The sequence below is a fragment of the Myxine glutinosa genome, chromosome 4 (genome assembly GCF_964187855.1).
Source record: "Myxine glutinosa chromosome 4, kmMyxGlut1.1, whole genome shotgun sequence".
NCBI classification, from domain to species: domain Eukaryota; kingdom Metazoa; phylum Chordata; class Myxini; order Myxiniformes; family Myxinidae; genus Myxine; species Myxine glutinosa.
Window position 1 is genome coordinate 50,694,955 of NC_136264.1, and position 18,954 is coordinate 50,713,908.

At 43.8% G+C, this 18,954-nt stretch overlaps 1 protein-coding gene across 5 annotated transcripts in view; it reads right to left on the reverse strand.

Annotated features, from left to right (window-relative positions):
* LOC137415472 (CCR4-NOT transcription complex subunit 6-like-B) overlaps positions 1–18,954 on the reverse strand; it is a 93,698-nt gene that overhangs the window by 46,626 nt on the left and 28,118 nt on the right. Inside the window, exon 2 of one of the 5 annotated variants that reach the window (XM_078775688.1) lies at positions 3,708–3,862. The exons of the other annotated variants lie outside the window; for them this stretch is intronic. The gene's annotated coding sequence lies outside the window, so the exon portion shown is untranslated. The remainder of the gene's footprint in view (positions 1–3,707; positions 3,863–18,954) is intronic. 5 annotated transcript variants of the gene reach the window in all.

The window sequence follows — 18,954 nt, forward strand, 5'->3', positions numbered from 1 at the left end:
GATCTCATCTCCTCCAGGAAAGGGACCGTACTGTTTCAAAATCCACGGTCAAATTTACCATCGCTGTGGTCCATTACATCCATCACATGTACATGAACAAGCACAATTTGCACAATTATTTATTTTGGATACAGCTCAAGCTACAAAGGAACGTATGAATCGACCTGAGAATCACAGATGTTTGCAAGAATTGATGGCAGAACTGCACAACATACTATCTGACGTTAATCCTTATGTCACATGTAACAAGACTATGTTCGAGCGTGAACAGGAAGAAATCAGGAAAGCTGTCCTTGAAGATCGCCTCCCATCTACCTTGGAAATGCATTTTCGTCGACTGTGTGCAGACGACCAAAGACGTTACAACATACCAACTGCTGATGAAATTGCTGCTGTCTTCGTTAGTGGAAAAGATGGTGAACCACCTGCAAACAGGGATTTCCAGGTTCATTTGCATGACCAGGGCTCACACAATCTCTCTCCACTTTCCTCTCACATTGATCCCATGACATATCCCATTCTCTTTCCACATGGCGAGCCTGGATGGATGATAAACATGCCTCACCAGCGACAAACTGCGGTTCGAAACAAGGTAACTCATCGTGAATTCTATGCCTACCGACTGGCTATTCAAAATGAATTCAGCACTATCCATTCTTCGGGGAAATTGTTCCAGCAGTATGTTGTCGACGGATATTGCAAGGCAGAAGCAAATCGACTGCAATACTTCAAACAAAATCAGGAAACCCTTAGAGCCATGGAATACAGAGGACTACTGGACCACGTCCAGAACGTTGCTGCTGATAACCAACGTCCTGTCTGTCGTATCGTCATTTTGCCGTCGAGTTTTGCAGGGAGTCCAAGAGCTATGCAGCAGAACTACCAAGATGCTATGGCCAATGTTCGCAAATTCGGAAAACCAGATCTTTTCATCACGTTCACGTGTAATCCAAAATGGACAGAGATACAAGAAAACATCGGCCAACACCAACGAGCTGAAGGCAGACCAGATTTAGTGGCGCGCGTGTTTCATCTGAAATTAAAAGAGTTAATCGACGATATAACGAAGAAGCACGTGTTGGGCAAAGTACGTGCATTTCTCTCCGTCGTCGAGTATCAGAAGCGTGGCATACCGCATGCCCACATATTACTCATGCTATGCCAAGAAGATAAAATTTGTACCGCCAAAGACATTGTCAGAATTGTTTCTGCACAAATTCCTAATTCAAATGAGTCACCAGAGATCCATTCCTTGGTGAAGTCTCACATGATACATGGTCCGTGTGGCACTTTAAATCGCCATTCGATTTGTGTGAAAGATGGAGTGTGCAGTAAAGGCTTTCCAAAAGCGTATGCTGCAGAGACACTTGCGAGCATAGATGGCTATGCCCTTTACAAGCGTCCCCCAAATGGACCCACCATAACCGTTCATGGAACCGATGTTGATTGCCAATTTGTGGTCCCATTCAATGCTTATTTACTGAAGAAGTACAGAGCACACATCAACATTGAGGTTTGCGCAAGCATAAAGAGTATAAAGTACTTATTTAAATGTGTGTACAAGGGACATGACTGTGCCAGCATCGAAATTCGAGAGCGCGGGAGAGTGGAGGTGGACGAAATAAAGACCTATTTGAACTGCAGATATGTCAGTGCCCCAGAGGCAGCATGGAGATTGATGGAATTTGAAATGCACAAACAGTCCCATTCCATCACCAGACTTGCGGTACACTTACCTGAATTGCAGACTGTTGGGTTCAGGGATGGTAACGAGGAAGAAGCCATTGTACGACATAGGGGTACAACACTTACAGCTTGGTTTCAGTTAAACCAGAGAGACCCTGAGGCACGAAGTTATCTGTACCACGACATTCCAAAATATTACGTATTTGAAGATGGACGAAAGACATGGAAACTTCGACGCCGGGGCGGCAACAAGGTTATCGGACGCATGGTTTCGGCAAGCCCTATGGACATTGGACATTGAGCGCTTTCATCTTCGTGTACTCCTGCTGCACTGCCCTAGTAAAACATCATTTGAAGATCTCAGAACCGTAGATGGAGCAGTTTGTGAAACATACAAGGATGCAGCCAGGAAATTACATTTAACAGAAGATGATACAGAATGGGACAGGTCCTTAGCTGATGGAGTTATCTTTGCCATGCCACAACAATTGAGATCTCCTTTTGCAACCCTATGCATATTCTGCACACAACAGACACGTCGGCACTGTGGGAAAAATATAAAAACGACCTTTGTGAAGATTTTGTGCACAGCGGCCATATCTTGGAACAGAGTTTTTTCATGGCATTGCGAGAAATACAGTCCTTCCTCCTGAGACATGGACAGACCTTGGAAGCATTTCAGTTACCAGTACCTCCAGACACTGTTGAAGATCTTTCGAGCGATGATTATCAGTATGTACCGGGAGATGAACATGAAAAAGGTGAAAACAACAGACAACTACTAAATGATGACCAAATCCGAATTGTAGATGAGGTCCTACAGGCCGTTCATTGTAGGGTCCAGTACACAGGCAACCGGTTGTTTTTCGTTGATGGACCGAGCGGAAGTGGCAAGACCTTTCTCTATAATACGCTTCTGCACATCTTGCGAGGCCAGTGTAGTTTGGTTCTTCCAATGGCGTACTCGGGCATTGCAGCAACATTGCTAGCAGGGGGCCGTACATCGCACCATTGATTTAAATTGCCAGTGCCCATTTTGGAAAACTCCACATGGAACATATCACCTACGAGTAAAGATGCAGATGCTCTAAGGAAGGCCAACCTATTCATTTGGGATGAAGCACCTATGGCTCCAGCATATGCTTTAGATGCTGTTGATCGATGTCTCCGGGATGTAACCAGCAACAACATTCCTTTTGGTGGAAAGGTCTTACTTCTTGGTGGGGACTTCAGGCAGGTTTTGCCCGTTGTACCTCGCGCTGCACCTGCAGCAATCACCGCCACATGCATCAAGCATAGCAAGTTGTGGCCAAAGTTCAAACAGCTGAACTTAACATCAAACATGAGAGCGAATGATGACGAAGAATTCTCAAAATGGTTACTGTCGGTTGGAAATGGGACTGTGGAAACAATTCCTGACTCAGATTTAATATGACTGCCTGATCGTATCTGTGTCGAAGACAACATTTCTTTAGCAGAGGCTGTTTTCGGTAATTTGAACAAAATCCATTCAAACTATGATGCACTGGCACAATGAGCCGTGTTGTGTCCAAAGAATGAATCCACATTTGTGATTAACGATGAGATACTGGATGCATTTCCTGGGGAAGAAAAGACGTACTTCAGCGCTGATTCCATTGTCTGTGATGACCCTGAAGAGGCACTAAATTATCCTATGGAATTCCAAAATCAATTAACTCCTTCTGGAATGCCATTGCACAAAATTCGTCTCAAAGATGGTGCTGTCATCATGTTACTCCGTAACTTTGATCCGAAACAGGGACTGTGCAATGGTGCAAAATTGGTTGTTAAAAGATTGTTGCCAAACATCATAGACGGCGAAATAATTTCTGGCAGTCACAAAGGAACACGCACATTTATACCCAGGATTAGTATTGCACCTTCCGATACAACACGACCATTCGTACTCAAACGCCATCAATTTCCAGTTCGTGTGGCATTCTCTTTCTCAATAAACAAGAGTCAAGGTCAAACATTACACAAAGTTGGGATTTACTTACCAGAACCCGTCTTCAGCCATGGCCAATTATATGTTGCATTGTCGCGTGCTAAACGATTTGAGGATGTCAAGGTAAAGGTAGTCAGTAATGGCCAACAGGGAAAAACTGATGGCCACAGTGGAATCTTCACCCGTAATGTTGTTTACCCGGAGGTCCTGCAGTGACACCATTCAGGCAACAAAAGGAGGGAACGAAGGAAAATAGTTAATTACTCCGACACATTTAGTTGCGGTGATTGAAAAATCACCGGACCATTGTTGCTGTTTTGATGCTTTTTACTGCTGTTTTGATGCTTTTTCACTGCTGTTTTGATGCTTTTTCACTGCTGTTCTGATGCTTTTTCACTGCAGCTTTGATGCCTTTTCACTGCTGTTTTGATGCTTTTTCACTGCTGTTTTGATGCTTTTTCACTGCTGTTTTGACGCTTTCCACTGTTGTTTTGATGCTTTTTCACTGCTGTTCTGATGCTTTTTTGCCGGTTTTTTTAAATATAAAAATCTCATTAAAAAAAAAATTCCAACAAAATCTCACAATGATGACATATAATTCACCGAAAACGTTGAAGCAACCACATAATATTACGGTGATGTTTAACTCTGAGTGAGAATAGTTCTAAATTTTAAAAACTTTCTTCTGATATTTGTGATTTATTTCAAACAAACTGTATTTCCCATCTACACGGGCATGTATTCCTATTAACGTTATGTAAAGTACATAAATTGTGTGGATTACATCATTTGTGGATGTGCTCAATTGCCAGTAACCATTTTATATAACAGGTGCAGCATCTAACTCAATATGTCGAAATGTCACACACATCCATGCCCGTGGGATTCCCACGGGTGACCCCGTGTGTGTGTGTGTGTGTGTGTGTGTGTGTGTGTGTGTGTGTGTGTGTGTGTGTGTGTGTATATATATATATATATATGTATATATATATATATATATATATATATATATATATATATATATATATATATATATATATATATATATATATATATATATATATATATATATATGTCAGCCGTATTAGAAAATGTGCAAGGAAAAAAAAAAGATGCATTCAATATTAAAGAAACTAGAAAGGAGAGGTTGACCCGAATGAGTCAATTGATATGCTTCCGCCGACATTAGAAGTCAACTCACTGTTGGGTTTTATCTCAATTAAAGGTCACATGACAAATAAAAGACCTCTTTAAAGAGGGAGAGTCTATATGTATGTATACTTGAGATTGTGAGGGTTGTTGCAGGAGGCGAGATGTTATTTGTGTGGAGGTTTGGGAACGGTGCAGCATGCACTGAGTGCATGCTCAGTAGCATTGGCACCAGGACAATACAAGTGGTGGCATGATGAGGTGCTGAGTGGTAGTGCAGATGGTGCAACAAGAGGTGCTGAGATAGATAGAGAGAAGAGTGGAGAAGGAGACCGATGGGGAGAGGTGTTGTTTGTCAGAGGGCCAAGTGGTAAGAAGTTGAAAGAGGAGGTGGAAAGCAAGAGGGCTGTCAAATGCTTATGATTGGCAGGTGGTGGCAGACCTAAAGCCACAATTGTATTCCCAGAGGAGATCTGTGCGACAAGGTTGCGGCCTGACATTTGTTACGGATTCGTCACTTCCGTTGTGGTGGTTTTCATCCACTGTAAACATTTTTGATTCCATGTACTATTATTGTTTTCAAAAGGTTTATTGTTTATAAACTATTTTCAAAAGGTGTAAAAGTTAGAGTTAAAAGAAACAGGAAACCGGATTGGGAACCGGACGACGACAAAGAGGAAGAAGAGAAAAAGAAGGCGGAGCGAGTGGAGTCGGACAAGAAGCATAGTTGCTTTGCGGTCTGGAGCGAACGTTGGCGAGCAAGAGTCACGAGTGAACTTTGGGTTTCCCAGGAAAGGGATTCCTGCGACAGAGTTGTTATCGCTGTGACCGATCAACCTGCGTGTCAGGTTTTGCGATCGATTCCGGAGAAAATCATTGTCAGGCCGTTACGTCTCGAGTACGGGCCGTCGGCCATTTTGACTCGTGCGCTTTGTGGGTCCAGCAAGGTTTCTTTGCTTCGCTTCAGCCGTTTTCACCGCATTCAGACGTATCTGGTGTGTGTGTGTGTGCAACGCGGATATGCCTGAAGGTAAATCTGAGGTTTGCCGACTGCGAGCTGTGGAACGTCCATACCCGAGGGTGTGATTTCCCAGTCGTCTGGAGGGCGCCTTTGGATTTCCCAGTCGCCTGGAGGGTGCCTTTGCACAGCTTTGGCAGCAGGACTGTAACTGCCAACCCAACGGGATTCTGGTCTCGATTGGACATTGATCTGACGATCGCTGGAGCGAATCCACTTTGGCTTGAAGCCGGGAATTAGAGACATTGGGAATCTTCTTCTTTCCGCTCACTTGGAGCACAGTGAGTTATATATTATGAAACTGATGGTACCATCATAGGACATATATTGATTGTACTTTTGATTACCATTATTGTTGTACTGTAATTCTTGTGTGATCTTAATACAATATTTGTTTGTGAGAAACAATTGGTGTGACTTCGCCATTGATCTTTGACATACAGAATAACACATTTTTCTGCCGTGACTCCTCTCGGGGCTCGGAGGTACACCGTGACCAGGGGGTCGGGAGGAGCACGTAACACATTGTCATCTGGTCAGGTGCAACAAGACAGGTCATCTTAGGGGAATTGTCTGTACCTGTACATGGAGGAGGTGCACGAGAGGAAGAGAGGAAAGCACAATGATTTGGAGGCAGAGTGTCGGGAGAAGGGTTGGCGAGTTTCTTGTCAGCCATTTCAGGTGGGGTGTAGAGGGTATATTGTCAATTCCTTTTCTGCATTTTTTGCTAGTCTTGGAGTGTGTGGGACAGAGTGGCCCAGATTGCCTTGAAAGGCTCACTTTGGATATGGAGGAAGTTTATGGAGGCATGTTGAACGATGTAGGTTGGGGTTGTGGGGGGTGGTTCATTTCAGTCTAAAGGGGTAGTGACTGAGCACGGAAGAGAAATGGAGATGTGTGAATGGTGTGTGTGTGTGTGTGTGTGTGTGTGTGTGTGTGTGTGTGTGTGTGTGTGGTTTTGCATGAATGTGTTTTTGTTTGACTAGTGGTCGGTGTTTTTTTGGTGTGTGAGTGAGTGGATGAGGGGCTGTTGATTCTGGGAGTGGAGGCAGTTTTGTTGTTGTAGTCTGTGTTCTGACTGGCTGGGGGTGGGGGTATGTACGCATCCGGGTGTAGCTGCTGCATGTGGAGGCATATGTGCCGCTGCTGGCTCACCTTAGCTGACCGTATCGAGGTTGAAGGGCCGAAACAGGATGATGCTGAGGACCTAGTCAGTGAGGCACACTTGTGACCAGGTGTTTTGAAATTGTGATTATATTATATATATATATATGATGTACACACACACACACACACACACACACACACACACACACACACACACACACACACACACACACACACACACACACACACACACACACACACACACACACACACACACACACACACACACACACACACACACACACAGGGCGATAATGGAAAATCCGATATCATGATAATGGACCTCATTATCACAATTATCGCGATAATATCAGAATAATATAAATAATGGTATTAGCACCTTGAGAACCATGTAGCATACAATAACGATCCACATAAGAACAAAGTGAATACGTATGTTCGTACTTTATTTCATAATTCTGTTACAATTTGTTTAAAGTCAACCCTCATTTTACCTGGATGAAATCGCTTTGCTCCGTTTGCCGAGCGACTGGATGAGAAGTTTGCAAAGTGGTTGATATTGAACGTCTGGCTTGGCAAGCTACTTGCGAATGGAACAGACACCAAACAAGCTGAATGCGAAGGGTACACATCGAGCAAGCTGAATGCCAATGGAACACACCGAGCAAGACGCATGCTAACGAAACACCCCGAACAAGCTGAATGCTAACGGAACACCCCGAACAAGCTGAATGCTAACGCAACACCCCGAACAAGCTGATTGCTAACGGAACACACCGGACAAGCCGCATTCTAACGGAACACACCGAACAAGTTGAATGCTAACGGAACACACTGAGCAAGCGGCCTGCTAACGGAACACACCGGACAAGCCGCATGCTAACGGAACACACCGAGCAAGCAGAATGCTAACGGAACACACCGAGCAAGCTGAATGCTAACGGAACACACCGAGCAAGCGGCCTGCTAACGGAACACACCGAGCAAGCTGCATGCTAACGGAACACACCGAGCAAGCAGAATGCTAACGGAACACACCGAGCAAGCTGAATGCTAACGGAACACACCGAGCAGGCTGAATGCTAACGGAACACACCGAACAAGCTGAATGCTAACGGAACACACTTGAGCAAGCGGCCTGCTAACGGAACACACCGGACAAGCCGCATGCTAACGGAACACACCGAGCAAGCAGAATGCTAATGGAACACACTGGGCAAGCGGCCTGCTAACGGAACACACCGGACAAGCCGAATGCGAACGGAACACACCGAGCAAGCTGAATGCCAACGGAACACACTGAGCAAGCCGCATGCTAACGGAACACACCGAGCAAGCTGAATGCTAACGGAACACACCAGACAAGCTGCATGCTAACGGAACACAGCGAGCAAGCTGATTGCTAACGGAACACTGCGGACAAGCCGCATGCTAACGGAACACACCGAGCAAGCTGCATGCTAACGGAACACACTGAGCAAGCTGCATGCTAACGGAACACACCGAGCAAGCCGCATGCTAACGGAACACACCGAGCAAGCAGAATGCTAACGGAACACACTGAGCAAGCCGCATGCTAACGGAACACACCGAGCAAGCGGCCTGCTAACGGAACACACCGGACAAGCCGCATGCTAACGGAACACACCGAGCAAGCAGAATGCTAACGGAACACACTGAGCAAGCCGCATGCTAACGGAACACACTGGGCAAGCGGCCTGCTAACGGAACACACCGGACAAGCCGAATGCGAACGGAACACACCGAGCAAGCGGCATGCTAATGGAACACACCAAACAAGCTGCATGCTAACGAAACACACCGGAAAAGCCGCATGCTAATGGAACACACCGAGCAAGCTGAATGCCAACGGAACACACTGAGCAAGCCGCATGCTAACGGAACACACCGAGCAAGCTGAATGCTAACGGAACACACCAGACAAGCTGCATGCTAACGGAACACAGCGAGCAAGCCGCATGCTAACGGAACTCACCGAGCAAGCTGCATGCTAATGGAACACACCGATGAAGCTGCACTCGAACGGAACACACCAAGGAGGCCGCATGCTTACGGAACACGCCAAGGAAGCTGCATACTAACGGAACACACTGAGCAAGCGGCCTGCTAACGGAACACAATGAGCAAGCTGTATGCTAAAGGAACACACCAAGGAAGCTGATTGCTAATTGGAAGATTTGTGAAGAAAGTCGTATATGAATATCCTCAAGCATTTAAAATAACGTCTTTGATGTGGAACTTCATGAATAACTAGATGGTATTCATAGAATACTTACCCTGCGCAGTCAACTTGGTGTGAGCAAACTGTTATTTTTGAACGTTTTTGAAAAATCCAATATGGCTGCCAGACCACGTGAGTGATGACATAATAACGGAGATGTGTTAACTTTAGTTATGGTATATTAACTTTAGCTAATAACTAATTGTTGCATAGATCAAAGTTAACTAATAACTTTAGTTATGGTATATTCTCTAATATAATTGTTGCATAGATCATGCTCAATAAATTTCAAGCTGATCAGACCAAGCGTTGTCCCTGTCGAATTATTACGTCATAATTATGACACCAATGACGTCATCGTTAACAACACCTATTCCCCATATGGAGTTCTTTACAATGAGCCACGTTTCAATTTTTACCATAGAGCGGTTTTGGAGATATAGAGGTGCAACGTTTTGGGGTTTTTCCAAGATGGCACCTGTAACACATGACCTATGACGCCATGATTATCATTAAAAATATTCTAAAGGAGGAGGCGTTCCTCTGGTGAAAATTTCGTGTCCATCAAACCAACAGTTGCTGAATTTTATTTAATAATGACTGCATGGATAAGTTTTGCATTTGTCGAATTATGACGTCATAACGAAGGCACCAATGACATCATCATTAACGTATCTTATTCCCCATGAGGAGTAGTTGACAATGAGCCAGATCTCAATTTTTGCATGGAGAGATTTTCAGATATAGAGGTGCGAAGTTTTTCCAAGATGGCACCTGTACCATGTGACCTATGACGTCATAATAATCATTACAATATTCTACAGGAGGAGGCCCTCCTATGGTGAAAATTTCGTGCCAATCGGACCAAGAATTGCAGAGAAAAAAAAATTCATACTGATCGAATCAAGCGTTGTACTTGTCGAATTATGACATAATAATTAAGGTGCCAATGACATCATCATTAACATATCTTATTCCCCAAACGGAGTACTTGACAATGAGCCATGTTTCAATTTTTTTCCATGGAGCGGTTTCGGAGATATAGAGGTGCAACTTTTTTTTCGATTTTTCCAAGATGGTGCCTGTACCACGTGGCCGATGGCATAATAGTATCATTTTAAAAATTCCACAGGAGGAGCCGCTCATATTCTGAAAATTTCGTGCCAATCGGACTAACAGTTGCAGAGGATTTTTTTTTTTTCATACTGATCAGATCAAGCGTTGTACTTGTCGATGATGACGTCATAATTAAGGCGCCAATGACATCATCATCAACATATCTTATTCCCCATGGGGAGTACTTGACTGAGCCATGTTTCCATTTTTTCTATTGAGTGGTTTGGGAGATATAGAGGTGTAACGTTTTTCCAAGATGGCGTCCGTACCACATGAACTATGACGCCATAATTATGAAAAAAAAAATTCTACAGGCGGAGGCGCTCCTATGGTAAAATTTCGTGTCAATCGGATCAACGGTTGTCGAGAAAATGAATTGTAAAAATGCAGACACGGCACACATACGCAGGAGATTGCTTAACCCTGCTTTTCGCTTCGCGAGCGCAGGGCAATAATGAATGCCAAGTAATCTCATGTCATGACAAAAATGGGTAACTATATGGTAACTAGAACAGCACTCTGACATCACGATGTTGACCGATATGCCTCCGCCCACATTATCACATCATTATACATGCATGTACGAAGTTTGACTTCAGCTGTTTTTTTTAACACATCAGAACTGGTCTCCTATATCCTCCACCGCTAATATTAACTCAACCAGGGAATTCTTCCACAGAAACCTGCTCTCTATTATGCACAGATTCATCCCATCTCTTCGATTATCTTACCCATCCTCCCGCTCTTGGTACTCTGTATCCATTTGTGAGGCAGTTGCTTTAAAACAACTTGCATTCTCTTCCTGGAAGGCAAATCGAACTGAAGACAACCTCAAATCATTCTACAAAGCTCGCTACAAGTGCGTCTACTCGAGAGAGAGCCAGAAAACAACATCTGTCCAATCTCATGAATGAGCTTTCAGACTTATCTCCCTCCTCTAAAACCTGTTGGCACCTTGTCAAGACTTGCACCCTCTGCTTTGTCACCCTCAGGTATCTGCAGGATGTACATGGTCCACCAGCAACCTCCTCCGAGTGAAACTGCTTAAATCCAGAACCACTGCTCACCACTCATTTATTTCTTTATTTTCCCCACCTGTGGAACTACCCACTTCCCATGCTCTCTTCAAACTCATTCTTCCCTCCAGGTCTTCAAGGCAGATGTTCACCACCATCTCAATTCATCCCCGATCCAAAATCATGATATTTTCGACACCTGTTAAACCACCCCCACTCCTCCCAAGCATTTTGCTTTAGTATCCATATTGTCCACCCTTTGCGTTCTCTCTTTCCCCTCATCTTTCCCTGCATCTCTTGTTTGTCCATCTCTGTCTATTTTCTCACTACACTCTGCTGTTGGTGTTTCCCCCTTCTCCTGTTGTTCCCTTTGTTATGTTGTGTCATAATTTGTTCTGTCATAGCTCTTCCACTATTTTTTTAAACCCCATTCAAACAACGCCCCCACATTCATGGATTCCACATTCGCGACATTCTCAAGGAACGTACCCCCCACAAATGTCAGGGTCCGACTGTACTTATACCACGTTTGGCCAAAATCCCATCACTGGTTCACAAGTTAGCGCAGTATCACAATTTTTACCTGATGGGACCTCTGACTTTGACCTCTTGATCCCATAATCAAATCAGTTTATTTTTGCGTCATTATGCATAATTGCATTAAGTTTGACTTAATTCCTTTCAGCCGTTCTTAAGTTATCGCAGTAACGAAAAACTATCACGGGCGGACAGACAGAGAACCCAAAAACATAATGCCTCCGGCAACTTTGGCGGCGGAGGCATAAAAACAACACCAATGAAATAGAGCTACTACATTTAAATTTTATTTGGCCATCAAGAAAAAGGTCTTTCTCCCATGTTGGTGTTTTTATCATAGTTTGCCACCAAAACACCACAATCATGTCATATTCATTATTTTCTCATAGAATGGAACCGACCGATTCACGTTGAATGGAAACAAAATGGTGTATACGGCCCACGTGACCAGAATTTTCTGGACACGTCATGCCGTAACTCTGTATATACAGGGGGAGAGAGGGAGAGGAGGTGGGAGAGACAGAGAGACAGAGAGAGAAAAGACAGATAAGTAAAAGAGAGAATACATCAGATGCTTCTAACTCAAGTTTGGTCTGCAAAATTATTTCCATATGGCACATGACCTTTGACCTGCTCAATCTAAAATTGAATCAGTTCATCTTTGTATTCTGTAGTCTGTCGTCCATAGTTACGCTATGTTTGGTCAAAATCCCTTGAGCAGTTCACAAGTTATCGCGGTAACTAAAATCTGCTACTTTCAGCTAGATGTCACATGATTTTTGACCCCAAAATCTAATCAGTTCATATTTGCATCATAATACACCATTGCACAAAGTTTGTAAAAAAAAAACAACCCCTTCAGTGGTTCACAAGTTATTGTGGGAACAAAAAGTGACCACAGACATACAAACAATCAAAAAAAAAGAAAAAAAAAAGATCCTTTTTAAAATACAGTCAAACTGGTCTGAACGGCCACCTCTACAGAACAGTCACAAAAAACCTACGTAAAATAACCTTTAACGTCTAACATGACTTAGTGTTGCCTGGAACCATGATTGGTGTTGGCTTAGCGGTTAGGGTGCCGGCTTGGGATCCTAGGATCATGGGTTCGAATCCTGGTCGATCGCTGAATTAACGCCAGGGGGGTTGACTCAGCCTGTCATCCTTCCGAGGTCGGCAAATTGAGTACCAGCTTGCTGGGATGAATGATCACGGTGTGTACCCCGATTTAGAATAGGTACACCGTATCCCTGCGCATCGTAAGAGCGTGATCAAGGGTTGGCATCAGGAAGGGCATCCGGCCATAAAAACATTGCCTCAAACAGGGAACCATGATTGTCATGGGGCCCGCAAGGCTAACCCCCGCTCTAGCGGGGAAAATGGCCTTAAAACGATCATTCATTCATTCATGACCAACAGTCACTTAATTTGCTTCCCTCGGCCACCTTGAGTCGACCCACAATGGTCATCGTTTCAAGTAAAAATTCCAAATCACTCGACTCGCTTGGCCGCTAATTTAGCATCCCAGATGCTCATATAAGTCCGTACACACACACACACACACACACACACACACACACACACACACACACACACACACACACACACACACACACACACACACACGGTTTTGGAACTTTTGCAACACTTGCCTGGAGGGAAGCTGCTATCACATACAAGCAACAAAGCACATTGGCTTTTAAATGGAGGCCAAAGGTTGGCAATTTCACATGAATAATACTTTTATTTTTATGTGCAAGGCTTACAAGAGCCAGAAACAAAAAGCCAACAAACACGTGGTGTCGTTGTATTATTAAGCATTTGTGCGGAAAATTATAATTGATCCCCAGCATATACAATTACTGGCTCATCTGACATAAACGTAACTAAATGGAAAATAGAAGTAACAGGCTTCATTGCAGTTTCTTAAAATAACTGTACAGTGCCTTGAGAAAGTATTCAGACCCCTTTACTTTTTTTTCCCACATTTTGTTGTGTTACAGCTAGATTTTAAAATGGATTAAACTGAGATTTTTTTGTCACTGATCTACACATAAAACCCCATAATGTAAAAGTTGAATTTGTTTGAAGAATCTTTTTACAAAATAATTAAAAATGAAAAGCTGGAATGTCTCGAGTGAATAAATATTTCAACCCCTTTAGGATGACACTCCAAATTGAGCTCAGCTGCATCCAATTTCCTTTGATCATCCTTGAGATATCTCTACAACTTGATTGGATCCCACATGGGGCCAATTCAATTGATTGGACATGATTTAGAAAGAAACACACCTTTCTATATAAGATCCCACAGTTGACAGTGCATGGCAGAGCAGAAACTCTACCAGGACATCCAAAGAACTGTCTGTATAACTCCGAGATAGAATTGTGAGGAGGCTTAGATCTGAGGAAGGGTATAAAACAATTTCTAGAGTGTTGAAAGTTCCCTAGAACACAGTGAGCTCCATCATTAGGAAATGGAAAGAATATAAAAGTACCCAGACTCTTCCTAGAGCTGGTTGGCCGACCTAACTGAGCAACCGGGCAAGAAAGACCTTGGTCAGGGAGGTGACCAATAACCCAATGGCCACTCTGACAGAACTACAGAGTTCCTATGCTGAGATGGGAGAACCTGCAGGAAGAACAACAATCTCTGCAGCACTTCACAAATGTTGTGCATGGAGTTTGGCACATCACGACACATGACAACACACATGCTTTCACTTTGACATTATGGGGTATTATGTGTAGATCAGTGACAACAAATGAAAATTTAAAACATTTTAAATTCTGGCTCTAACACAACAAAATGTGAAATAAGTGAAGGGGTGTGAATACTTTCTGAAGGCATTGTATTAACAATTATTTATTAAACAGTAATAAATTGAAATGCCCAAGTGCAACTCCCCAACCCCCCTCTCCCCTTCCTCCCCCATCCCACCCCCTTGCAAACTACAGTTAGCAAAGAAGCTTGGTCGAGTGACATCAAATGCCGATGACAAAAAGTTCAATTTCAACTTAAAATATTATTTTGTCAATATGTCAAACCAACTATCATTTGACAACTGACTTGCATTTGGCAATCAGAACATCGTAAATAGCCCTGGGAGGTGAATGCTTTCATAAATGCACAATATCATCTCTCGGGTACGAAATATGAGAAGTATGACGAGATCTCAAACAATTAGCTGTAATAAGTTACAATTCGAGCTGGGAATAAAAGAGACTTACTTGGCATTGCAACAAGATCCTCCATTTACTAAAATTATGAGCTATTATGGGTCACGTGAAATGCGTCGAGACGTTCAAATATGCAGATGGTTCATCCTCATGTGGGAGGGGGGGGGGGGGGGAGTGGGAAGGTATTCCTACATAAAAGGTAACTTTTTCTAACGATTTCTAGAAGAAAAAAATCCACATTTCCAATACATTACCAAATGTGTTTTGAGCCATTATTTCATATATTAATCTTTGTACATGACCTACAAAACCAAACCGTCTTGCTACACTACCCGAGGGCTGTAACAGACCACAATCTGCCACTGAAGTTGTTTATTTGTTAAAATAAAATGTTGTTGAAGCTCGGGAGCTAAAAACATCACACCTTGATATGAGCCAATATTAGGTACAGTGTTACTGAAAGATCTGAGCTGCAATGTTTCCCAACACGTGATCACACACCCTATTGACAACCCAGCAACCCAATACATTTGATGGCGATTTTTTTTGTTGGTACGTGTACTTGAGACCAGGAGTCGGTTACAAATTAATGCTGCAGATGTGCACCTTTTCCCAACGGCCATGGTTGTTCCACTGGTGGCCTTCTGTAGGTTAGGGCAGGGAGTTGTAACTGTGAGAGGGTGCCTGCAATACATCGAAGTGGGGTCTTTAAGGTACACCAACTAATGCTGGAACATGGGCCACCCTCAACTTAGTGTCCATCTGAGGGTTGGTACACCCATTGATCCAACGCCCTGCCTGTGAACCACCAATAGTTACGGCCTTTGACACTCTGGTTCTTTACAAGTAAACGAAAAAATATGTTTTCGGGCTACACACTTTTATTTTATTTTAAATGTTTTAAACGTTTTTTTATTTTATTTTTTTTAAATTAAATTTTGATAGATGAAAATGTACCAGAAAAGAGGACCGTGGGCAGTTAAATAAAACAGTCAGCTAGAACCACCTTTCGAGGCAATTTTTCCCCGCAAAGCAGGGGTTGGCCTTTTTTGGGCACCTTGGTCCCTTTTTTGAAGCAATGTTTTACGGCCAGATGCCCTTCCTGCCGCCAACCCTGTTAGTCGCCTCTTGCGGCACACAGGGAATTACCAGTGAACTGGTGCTCAATATGCCGACCTCGGAAGGATGACAGGCTGAGTCAAGCCCCCTGGTGTTAATTCAGCGATCGACCGGGATTCAAACCCAGGATCCTAGGATCCCAAGCCGGCACCCTAACCACTACGCCAACATCAAGCTAAATAAAAGTGTGTAATAATAATAATAATAATAAATAATAAAAACACCTAAGCAGTTCATCTACCTGCACAGTAAGAGACGAGGTTTTGCATTCGCTTCTGTGTCTGTATGTCTGTCTGTCTAGGGCACAACATTATTACCATTTAAGCTATTTTGTCATTAAATTCTCAACAAAGCTTTATTATGCGAATATAGAGAAGACCAATTGAGAATTATTATATTTTTGCTGTAGTTTTCATCAAGTTTAGTTTGAATGCAAAATGGACACGGATGGGCTTTGCATTTTGGGATTCTTTCTGGTTTGCTTTTAGATGGTACCAAAGAAGACAAAATTGTGTTGTGGAGTTGTCTAACTCATTCTACCCTAAGGGAATGTCAAATACTGTATACCAAATCATGAGAAACACAAATGTGAAGTCAAACACCAATTGAACTGATTTGATATTTGAACTGATACTCAAATTGCCAAAATCAAGACTCTCTGCTCACCTTCACTCCTTCATTCCTCTTTTCTCCCACCTCTGGAACAAACTCCCTCACTCTCTTCAATCCCACTCCACCCTCCAGGTCTTTAAAACAGCTGTTCACCACCATCTCTTATCTTCCCCCATCCAAAACCTTGATCTTTTCTACCCCCGCTAATTTCACCCCAATTCCACTTTTTTGAAATACAAACTTCTGTCCTGGAATTCCTTGGTGTCCTTGTGTTTTATACTTCTCCCTCCCCCCCCCCCCCTTCCCACGCCTCCTCCCCCCAAGCCCTCTCCCTTCCACACATCTCCCTGCTCTCAAATGTTGTGTTTGTGTGCTTCCCCTTCTCTCCCCATCTTGTCTTCCGCTCCCTCTTTTTATATATTTTGTTTGTCTGGTTGTTTTGTTTGTGAAGTAAATGTTAGCTCTTTCACAAGCCTCGATTCAGTATACAAAAAAAAAAAACTCTGGCCGATTCCCTTAAGGAGTAGAACATCCTTTTACCGAGTGCAAATTATACGGTAATACTCAACTGAAAGTTATTTGCAGGCAAACACCATGTGACATGCACTCAATTATGAAGCAAACCCACGTCCAAGAGACAGGGAAATCAGTTGAGATGTCAGAATAACAGCATTTATGTATGACCAGCTTAAAAAGCAGGCAATTCAACTATTTCATTTAATACGGAGTTTAGGCTCATGGAAGAATATGATGATGGAAGGTATAAGACAACGCGTTGATAATGTGGGAGTGGGATACTAGTCGACGCCACAAGGGGGTGAACGAACAAGAAGAGGATGGACACCAGGAATATAAACATAGTGTTGCGAATATGGAATTTGGCCTCCATATCCGCTTGTAAATATTCCCCTATTTTCTCCAATACTCCCCAACTTTCCCCAATCCCCCATTCCCTAGTCCCATTGCATGTAAATAACAATGAGTAGAGCCGACCTTCCCCTTATTCCCCCATTAAATGTCGTGCCCAGGTCCACCGCACCACACGTAGACAACTTTCGGACATCTTCCTAGTTATTCTTAATCTATGTCAGTTAAGGCCTCGTTTCCATTAATTATGACTCTTCGTTGCACCAGAATGTGATTATATGGCATCAGTAGTGAGTTTAGGACCTTTCCCATACCTCCTCCCATCTTCTTCCCCAAACAACAACTACAACAACAATTACAACTACAACTACGACTACAACAACAGAGGGGCGGGGAGTGTGCGTCCTCACACCGGCTCGGTTACCCGCCATGACCATGCGCTCCACGGCGTTACCCCGAAGGGGCTGGCTGTCAGCTCCTCGTCAAGGGCGGAGCCGGTAACCCCCCCGCACGCACCCAATGAGAAGCAACGTGCCGATTCCATGAGGCGGAGCTAACGAGCCGAGGGCGTGTCACTCCCCGCCGGATATACGCGGCCCCGCGCCGGACGTGACGACAGATGCGCCTCAGCTTGGAGAGAGAAGCCACCGCCACCCCCAGCGCGACGATACCTCCCCGCATCTTTGGACCGGACCGGACCGTACTGTACCCTGCCCCGAGCCCAGGAGGACCTGGAGCCATCGATACCCGCTTTCCTGTCATCAACCCCCGTGTGAGTCAGCCGTTGTCCCGTTTGTCTGTCGTCTGTCCGGGGTTAATATAAGAGTGTGTCTAAGTGCCTGTCTTTCTGTGATTATACCTCTAGCCCCTGTAATCTGACCTTTCCGTACGAATATAATCTCCTCCGGAGGTCTTGAGAATTGAAACATTGGTGTCGTATTGTGTTATTGTAATCCAGCCGGGTGTCTTCTTTTTCTTATTGAGCCAGCATCGCGCGACTAGTCAACGTTCGGGCACAATCGGGTAACTTGTGCAGACGTGGTCATACCATAAAACCGCTCGGTAAATAACATCCAAGCCACGTCTGTAACAATTGGTGTCGGGAGTGAGATTCGAGGCCCGACCAAATTTTGAAAAAAAAAAAACGAATAGAGGAAAAAAAAAATTTGGTCAAAATTTGGAGCGGCCGAAATTTGTTTTGTTTTACAAAACCCGAATTTTGAAAGTCGCGCTATGGCGGATCAAGACGGCTGGGGTCCGGTAGGGGAGAGTGAAGCAGGGTCGGTCCAGGACCAAATTGAGACACGTGAGGAGA